The following is a 10,049-nucleotide window of genomic DNA, read 5'->3' as shown; positions in this document are numbered from 1 at the left end:
TGCAGGACAACCCGCACCCGGCCGCAGTGCTCCTGGATCATGGATCAAGCCGTCACAGTTGGCTGGCAGCTCTGCAAGAACTGGCAGCTCATTCCATACCTCTTGGCCCTAATTTATTCTGGTTTGTCCCTGACGTCTGATCTCCAATTACCTTTGCATCCACGATCGTCGAGAAGGTAGGGGTTGTGCCATCGTAGCCCTGGGAACAGGTGCACCGGTACCCGACGCCGTTGGTGGAGTTGACACAGTCGTTGTTGGCGCTCCGGCACATGTAGCCCGTCTTGTTGCGCTTGGCGGCGTCGCAGTTGGCGACGTTCCGGATGGCCCAGTCGAGCACGACGGGCACAGCGAAGTCGTCCGTCCGGTTGAACGCGTACCGGCAAGCCGTCGTGTTCTCGAGGAAGCTCCTTTGGCTCTTCCGTGGAGAATATCTTGAACCCACCGCCACCTCCGTATTATGGCAGGTACATTATTGTTGCTGTAGTGGATGATATATGGCATTCCGATTCATGGAAGATCATTGGACAAGCATTGGTCAGAACTAGCCCTGGTAGCATAATAATCGTGACAACACGTCTGAAAGATGTGGCCGAGTCATGTTGTTCTTCTCCGGTGGTCGTATTTATGATATGAGACCTCTTGACCACAGTGACTCTAGAAGGTTGTTTCTCGAAAGAATTTTTGACTCTGCAGATAAGTGTCCTCGTGAGCTGGAAAGAGCTTATGAAGATATACAGGAAAAATGTGATGACATACTACTTGCAATAATTTCGATATCCAGCTTCTTGGCAGTTGATGTACCACAATCACCTGATCACTGGAGCACGGTGAAAGAATCTATAAGTTCACCACTTCCTGGAAATAAGTCTTTCGAGACCATGCAATCAGTATTATCACTCAATTACTTTAATCACCCACACCATCTGAGAACTTGCTTGTTGTACTTGAGTGCATTTCCAAAAGATTGCATAATCAAAACCGATCAATTGATAAGTAGATGGATTGCAGAAGGACTTGTTAATGGAGAACCAGGAAAGAGTCTATATGAAGTAGGGCTAAGGTATTTCAATGATCTGATAAACCGGTGCTTGATCCAACCATGGCATCAGCTGAGAGGTGTGGTGGTGAGATGTAGAGTTCATGATGTCATCCTTAATTTCCTTGTGTCCAAATCAATTGAGGAGAACTTTGTTACTTTTTCAGACCCATCCGGGCTCCCAACTTCTCTCCATAGCAAGGTTCGTCGCCTATCTCTCCAGAATAGCTACCAAGAGAATGTAGTTTCATGGATAAAGTCTATTAAGCCTTATGTCCGGTCACTTGCATGCTTTGTGGACTGCAAAGAATTGTTTCCTCTTACGGAATTTGAAGTTGTACGTGTGTTAAACCTGAAATTCTGTAGGCCATTGACAAATGAGCACCTTGCAAATATAGAGGTGTTACTTCAGTTGCGGTATTTGAACATTAAAGGAACAGGTGTCAGTGAGCTCCCTGCTGAAATTGGATAACTCCAGAATTTAGAAACATTAGATATAAGACTAACTCAAGTGAAAAAATTGCCGTCGACTATTATTTGACTTGAAAAGATGGCACGTCTTTTTGTCAGTCGGAGTATCAAGTTCCCAGCAAAAGGCTTCAGCAAGATGAAAGGATTGGCACAACTAAAATGTTTCTTCATGCATGGGCAACCACTCAGCTTTCTAAAAGAGCTAGGGCAGCTTACCAACCTGAGAACCCTGGAAGTTCTTTGGTTTTGCAATCACGATGTCAATTGTGAAGGTATCGGATTGGGGATCTTCACTTCTTCACTCCAAGCACTGTGCAACCATAAACTTCTAGATGTTGAGATATTTGGGATCGGTTTGAACCCTATCCCTATGGATTCCTTGTTCCCTGCTCTGCAAAGCCTCCGAACATTTATCATTTTTCCCATTAGCAGTCTCCCTATCTTGATGGGCTTACTTGTTAATCTCAAGGTGTTACAACTCACCACTAAAAGATTCACTCCGGAGGATTTGCAAGTGCTTGGTGGCATGCTGGCTCTTGAGACTCTTATACTGTATCTTGAAGAGACACATGCAAGTCCTTTCACCATCCGAGGACACGAATTCCAGCGTCTCAAATCATTCAAGGTTGGCAAACTCTACCAAATTCTGTTTATGCCTAGTGCTATGCCTAACCTGAAGCACCTCAAAATTGATCTCGCCTTCACCACGAATAGTTACAGCGATCTCGGCATCCAGCACCTCGCCGGCCTCACCAGGGTCGTTGTGGATACCGCTGCCTGGCATGTACCCGAAGATCTGGAGGCCAAAATCCAAAGCTTACTTGATGCACATCCCAATCGTCCCACACTAATCTTCAGTAATAAGAAGTAGCTTCATGATAGCAAGGTAATACAATAATTGATCCTAAGCCACACAGTTTTCTAGATTTATTTAACTTTTTTTGTTCCTTCCTTTACATGCTCCGTTGATAGTAGTTACTGTTCTTTTTGTTGAACAAAGCAGGATCCTTGTCGATCTTTCGGTTCGTCCGTCCAGTCTTGTTTATCAGTGAGGAGACATGAAGCCACCAACATGTGTTTGGTCATGACGCGTGTTCAATTTCATCCGTACTATTTGCAGACTTTCATTATTCATAATCTATATATGAAAGTTGTTTAGTTGCTCCACTTTTGTTGTTCTTGAATAAGAAATGACATCCATTATTTGCTCCGCCAGCCCCATCTGTTATGTTCTGCTCCATGCAGACAAACCTTTTGGGCTGCCTTCCACTACTGGAAAAACTGGATCTAGTACGGGTGCTAAACCCCCCAACTGGAAAATCGGTACTGGAGGGGTCCCCTCCAGTACCAGTTGAAATAACCGGTACTAGAGGGGGTTAAAAAAATAAAAAAAGAAATCCCCCACCCCACCCCACCCGCCCCTCCCCGCCGGCGGCCCCCGCCGACCCCTCCACCCCCCACCGCCGGCTCCTCCTCCACCCTCGCTGCCCATCCCTGCCGGCGTCCCCTGCCGCCGGCTCCTCCTCCTCCACCCCCACCGGCCCCTCCTAGCCCACCACCACCAGCTCCTTCACCAGATCCACCTCCCCGCTGCCTCCTCCACCCCCGCCGCATCCTCCTCCTCCACCCCCGTTGCCGGGCCCCTCCACCCGCACCGCCAGGCTGCCCCTCCACCACCGCCGCCTCCTCCTCCATTCTTGCACAAACAAAGCTCACCTTGGCTGCCGCCGTTGCTGCCGTCCACCCCATTGGCTGCCACCGCCGCGCCTCACCTCGCCAGTGCTCCTCGCCCCAGGCAGAGGTGAGGGGCGACCGGAGGGGGGAGGAGCAGGGAGGTCAAGGAGGGCATGCGAGAGGGCGATCAGAGAGGGAGCTAGAGGGGCGCCGCTGGTGGATGTAGAGAGGAGGAGGGAGAGAGAGCTAGAGAGGAGGAGGGAGAAGGAGAGGCTGGCAGTGTGCGTGGATCTGAGGACGCAGGAGAGGGGAAGGAGTTAAAGCGGCGCACGTCAACCGATGGCACGTAAAAAAATTCTTAAGTGTTGCGGTGGAAGCCCTCCAGTACCGGTGGGTGGTTCCAACCGGTACTAGAGCGTACCCTCTAGTTGTCACACCCGATTTTAAGGATAAAACCGAGCGCATTGAATACATGTGCACCAGGATCAAGTTACACACATGTATGACATAAGTGAATAACAAAAATAGTGTCATAACGATTAAAGAGAGTACTAAACAGTTATTACATGACCAAAAGTCTCAATAAAACACAAGCCTAATTTTATTACGCAGCGGACTCCGAAGATGACGATGACACCACAAGCAGCTGACTGAAGAACCTTACGCCTAGAACTCCTCAAAGTCATCAATGTACTACACCAGATTATCTTGGTCTGAACAGTGGTTTTGCAAGGGTGAGTACATTTATGGTTGGTACTTAACAAGTTGTGGGGAACAGTGTAGTGTAAGGCAAATCAAGGTATGGCTAAGGCTTAATCAGCATCAGCTTTTAATTAGGTTGGTCAAATTTTATTAGCAATTAACTAAGTGTAAGTTTATACCCAAAATTAAACAAGAACATAAATAAAGTAATGACATAACCATGAATGAAATAACAACGATTTAAGTCCATCTTTCGATAACGTTGTCATGTTAGGGTCCAAACCGCTCTTAACCGTGAGCACGGTTGATTGATCAGTTTTACACTCTGCAGAGGTTGCACATCTTTACCCACAAGTCGCGTAAATGTTCAAAAGAACTTGGACCCAACCATGCGGTGTTTGCAAAGCACCATACCACATTTCCAAGGTGTGATTGCATAGGGACGCTACGAGGCCTGTACAAAGATTCGCTAGTAAGTGGTAACCCACTATGATTTTAGGCCGAAGCAGAGCATAACAATCCCCTAGTGAGTACAGTGTCTTAGCAAAGCCCACTTCTCAAGAGAGCGAGTGCTATACCCCATCAACGCCTCCCCTCTTGACCTTTCGGTAAGGTTACCCTAGACTAGAGTTTCTAATTATTTAGCCAAGACCAGAGCCATTTAGTCTTGTGGTAGCACTGTTTTCCTGGATGCTCGCTCCATGTTCCGATTAAACATTTATGATCTTATATTAATGAAAGGTATAACAAAAGTAAAGCAGGATTAATCATTGAATTTAGTTAAACCACCATATCCTATGTAAGCAATAAGCATGAGCTACCCAACATAAAAGTAAACCCGGTTCGTCAAGGCAAAGGTAAATAAAATCTAGGCGAACCCTAATTGGAACCCAAAATATTTAAACTATTAAGTGCGTAGCGATGTTGTATTGAACATGAAACTAAAGGTGAATAGGACTTAAAGAAGTGATCAAGGACACGACTTGCATTCTTGGCCTTGCTCTTGCTGTTCGAACTCCTCGAAAGCTTGATCTTCAAATCCCTGGAACTGCTGAACGTCTACACGCATCGCACGAGCACATACAAGCAAATAAAGGCATAATATAAGAAAACAGTACACCAATCATAATGAACATAGAAAACAACATAGAAAAACGAATCTACGCTTTAAAACGAACACGTGGATATAAAGAACGCGGAAAACGGAGTTAAGATGCAAAAGATATGATTAAAACAAGTTTCAGGGGCTTTTCTGCGAGAAAAACAAAACTTCCAGGGCTAAACTGCGAAAAACCAAGGACTTATATGCAATTATGCATATAAACCGAAGGTTTAGCGCACAAAAATGCAAATCAATACGGTGGGTTAATTTTGCAAAAGTGCAGAGTTTAAAACAAAAGAAAACAGGACCGGCTTCTAAATATTTTTGAACTAGCTTGGACTGCGGGTTGATTTGTGGAGAACACGAGGGCTTAAATGCAAAAGTGATGCAACGTGGCTCGGTTGACCGGTACGCTGCCGGTTGACTCTCGCGCAGGTCGTCGATTCAGGATCGAGCGGCTGGCGATGCGCTACGCTGACGCCCGTGGCGGCGAGCGGCGGCGGGACGCGGCATTGCGGCGGCGCTCCCTGGAGTCACCCAAAAACGGGCCTCTGCACGCATATTTCGGCGCAGGACGAACCAGGAGAAAGCAGGAAAGTGGCGAGGCGGTCTATGATGTCGTCGGAGTGGACCTCACGGCGGCGGCAGCAACGTGAAGCACGGCGGCGGTGTGCGGCTCCAGCAAACTCGTCCGGGCACAAGCGCTTGCGGGGTCGCACGGGGACTTCACGGTCAGGGTCCCCACCTGCTCGCGGTGCTCCGGGCGCAGCTTGTGGGCGTTGGGAGGTGGCGGAGGCGGAGATCGACGGCGGACCATAGCTTGGCGAGAAGGTGGCGGTGCGCATAGCTTGGAGGAGGCGGCTAGGGTTTGGGGCGATGCGAAAAGGACCGGGGGTGGTGGTCTTATATACTGGCGGAGGTGGCGCCGGCTCGGCCGGAGCTCGATGCGGATGCGGGGTCGTGGCATACGGGGTGTTGGCACTAAAAATTGGCTGATGATCTTCAGCGTCGGATACACGACCCGGGAGAATCTGCTTAGCTCCTGTTCGGGTTATCGCCCTGGTGCGGTTCGCGCGGCGTGCTGGTCAATCTGACCTGTTGATTGACAATGAATAAACGTATTAAATTCCAGGGGTTTCAATTGGTTAAAGTTCCAATCTGTCTCGAAATGCGTATCAGCAAATCGGCCGATTTAATGTGGAGAAGACCGGCTACAGAACAACCGATGATCATGTAGCAATTGTAAAGAAACTGCCAGAGTAAACTAAACAACACTACAAATGCAACACTTGAAATAGATCTAATCGGCTATGTGGTGATAAATAAGAAAAACAGTAACGAAGCCAACAGTTCGAATCTCAAGCTGGATAACTGGTGATAAAAACTAGAGCAATAGATAAAACCTATAATTCTAGTAAATATCGATAACTGGTGAATAAATCTAAACGAAACGACAGCGATGCGCCCGAAGTTAAAGCTTAGATATTACTCGATAAACGGAACTTACCAATCGGCCGGAGATCGTGTCGATGCTGCCCTACCAATCCGTACGAACTCGTGAAAAGAAAAGGTTTTTTTTGGCGAAGTCGCCGACTTGAAAGTAAAGTACGAGGAATAAGTAGATTTGTTGTATTGATTGATGTGTTCTTTACAAATCTCTAGATATGGCTATTTATAGCCTGTTACAACCAATTTTCTAACCGACTCGGATCTATCTCTAATTTTAAATGATAACAAATATTTACAAACACAACTCGTATCGGAGTTGGTTATCGTACTCCCACGGGCCAATCTCTTTCTTCAACTATCTTCTTCTCTAACCCACCTTAAGCCCATATTGGCCCAGCTGCCCTAACCTTCCAATCAGCTGATCTTCATCAACTCCGTTCGCCAATCAGCTGAAATACTGTAGCGTGAATCAGCCGATTCCCAACTGTAGCTTCTAATTCGCCGCATCGGCCAATCTTTTCCTTCCCTGACGCTGATTCAAAACACGTGTCAAAATCTGGCGTCAACACATGCCCTCCAGTTTCGAAGTAAAACGTAACTTTTACTTCGAAATTCTTTTTTAACTTTCTCTCCGAAACAAGCGCGGCAAAAACCCCCTTCTATTTCGCAGTCTTCTACCTGATGATTGCAACGTTTTCGAACTGCGCGCCTGAGACAACCGCCCCTCCGAAATTCATGTAGACGGCGCGGTAAAAATCCCACCTTTACCCCTTCTCTTAGACCGTCTTTAAATACCAGCATTCTCCATCGCTTCTTCTCCACGAGCTTAGTAACTCTCCTTTCCCTGGCGAATCATCTTCCATCACATCCCAGCACCCCTTTGCCTCCCGGTCGCATCTCTCCGACAATCTTTCTCTTGTCTTCATCCCGCTTCACTTTCCTCAATGGCGGCTCCATCGGCAACTCCATCGGCGACCATGAGCTTCATTCCAGAGGTAAACACCCGAACCTTTACCCTTTACTGCTCATGCATCTTTTTAGATCTATTCTTAGTTCTTGCTTTTTATCTTCCTTAGGAGATTAGATAGAAAATCACCATCCGCTTTTCTGATGCACCTAGCCTTATCGGCCTAGGCCCTATGGGGAATCCAGACCTGACTGATCTGATCAATCTAGAAACCCATAGGATCCCTTTTAAGCAGTCGCCCATGGATTGGAACCAGTGGACAGGCGCATTTAAATCTTGGCTGAACGAAACTATTGGCTGGAGAGAATGGTATCAAAGAATGGCCAACTCCAAAAGAGTTCTCTGGGACGAACTGAAAATCGTCCAATGCATAAATCTATCCTTGTCCCAGATGGAGAGGAATGACCCCTGGTGATTGCAGCTTCTTATTTTTGGTCTGACGCGCTTAATGCGTTTCTTTTTTGTCATGGACCCATGACCCCGACTCTGGAAGATGTTCTGATGCTGACCGGTCTCGACATTTCCTCCCCCGATACACCTTTTGATTATCTAATCAAGCCAACCCATTGGCTGGATACGAAAGGAATCGGCGGGTGGAAGGGATATATCAACAAAAACATGAAGACCGGGACAATTGGAGAGAGAGAATATACAGCCTTCTTAATGGTGTGGTTAGAGAAGCACTTCTTTTACGGCAAAGCAGTCGGCCCTTCTTCTAATACACAAGCTCTGGCCGAAGCCCTAGCAAGAGGATCCACTATCCCTCTAGGGATACACCTGTTAGGATCGGCCTACCACATGATGCATCAGATCGCTATCAAACTGTCGACCGGAGAGCCGATTGGTAATTCTGGTGGTCCTTGGTGGTTCATTACTCTCTAGCTCAACTTATACATGAGTAAGGTTTTCCAGCAGCAAATAGAGACAAAAATATTCCCCACATTGAATCAGAGGAAAACCCTACAGTACGACGACGGTGCACCTCTTTTGGTGAAGCAGCATCAGCCTTTCCTGGCAGCCAGTTCACCCCCACCCAGACAGCCGAGTATTTCAGATGCTTCTACAACGGCTTTAGTGAAGAAACTATAAGTTGGTACCCATACCAGAGAGCTGGCCACTTTTTGAGCTCCCCTTCTGCTTTGACTCGATGACCAACTCCTTCGACAATGAGCTCACAGATGTCTTGATCAAACCAGGGATCCTACCAGCGAACTTCTTTTCTAGGAAGGATTCTCCAACTTATGAGTTTTATAATCCGTCAGTTGCAGCACGACAGCTTGGCCTTGGTCAATTGCCGATTCGGATTTACTTTGTCGGCCGCGCAAAGTTTCGGGATTAGCTCACCAAGGGTCTTGATTATAATCGGCTGTGCAATTTAGTGCTAGATTCTAGTACCATTGATCTAAACAACTGGGTGGTAGCTCCTTTTGCTGTCCAACAATTTAAATTATGGTGGGGAGAATGGAAGCAGCATCTCTTCTGTGTATCCCCCGCAAAATATTGCAATGAACTGGATCCTGACAACATCGACCCAAATGCAGCAGTACTACCCACTTCTCAGCCGATTTCAATGTCATTTCTTTTATGCTACGAATTTATTGCTAACTTTTATTTCCCTTTGCAGTCCGGAAGTCAACTTCCTCCAACGCACAGCCAAAGCGGCAGGCCGATAGAAAATCGCCACCCATATACATCATTCCCACTTATCGGCTTCCAGGCCCCAACCATTGAAGACATCACCACCGGCCGATCGAAACAGAAGCTGAAGATAACCTCTTCAAAGAAGACGAGTCGCCGAGTGCGCGCCCGTATAGAATCGGCCGATCAATCGGCGGTGGCATCGGCTGAATCTTTAGCTAGACCGACTCTGTCGACTATCGAAGAAGTCGACCCCCAGGCCGCTACAGAGGCTGGAGCAGCTGCTACATCATTATTGCTAGAAGCTGTCCAGGTAACTTCATACACCTTGCACTCTTCTAAGTATTCTGTAAGTATTAATTTCTTCCTTCTGTTAGGCTGCGCAAATCGCCCCAGTACAATGTCCGCAGCAATCGACCACATTCCAGTTAGAGATCGGGACGCCAGCAATCCCTCCCACTGAGGTAGAAAATATATGTCTAACTCCAACTTCTCAATACTTAGTCTAACCGATTTTTGATGCAGGCTACTCTGGGTACATCGATCGTGCCCTTTCAACAACCATCGGCCGGACGATTCACAGAGGTATAGTAGTCATCTTTTATCATCAAACTTAATCATTTGCCTTATACTTGTAAAGATCCGTTTCCCGTACCTCTCTGGAGGCTGGCCCGAGTACGGCGCCGATAATCATCGAATCCTCTTCCTCCGACGAGCCAGTCGCGCCAATTCCTGAGATCAGGGTGGCGCTCCTATTGGCACAAGCAGAAGAAATCCGTTTTAAGGAGGTAAAAACTTGACGTCCAAATCGGCTGATTTTCTATTACTGTCAGCAAACCCATCTCTTTATTGTTTATTTTTCTTAGGAGCAGGATACCCCCAACAACAGTCTCTTTTCCTTTGCGGTTGCACTTTCTGATGACGAGGAGGTTGCCTCACGCCAAGTTACACTAATTTCAATCCTTGATGAAGTCTGCGCCAGGCTCCAGAGCGTACGGATCCTCCTCCAA

At 47.2% G+C, this 10,049-nt stretch overlaps 1 pseudogene; it reads left to right on the top strand.

Moving 5' to 3' along the window:
• Positions 1-320: 320 nt before the first annotated feature.
• Positions 321-10,049, top strand: part of LOC140221766 (disease resistance protein RGA5-like) — a 22,223-nt pseudogene continuing 12,494 nt past the window's right edge.

Source organism: Setaria viridis, chromosome 2 (genome assembly GCF_005286985.2).
Source record: "Setaria viridis chromosome 2, Setaria_viridis_v4.0, whole genome shotgun sequence".
Taxonomy (NCBI): domain Eukaryota; kingdom Viridiplantae; phylum Streptophyta; class Magnoliopsida; order Poales; family Poaceae; genus Setaria; species Setaria viridis.
Note: the sequence above shows the minus strand (reverse complement) of the source record. Positions and strands in the feature narration are given on the sequence as shown.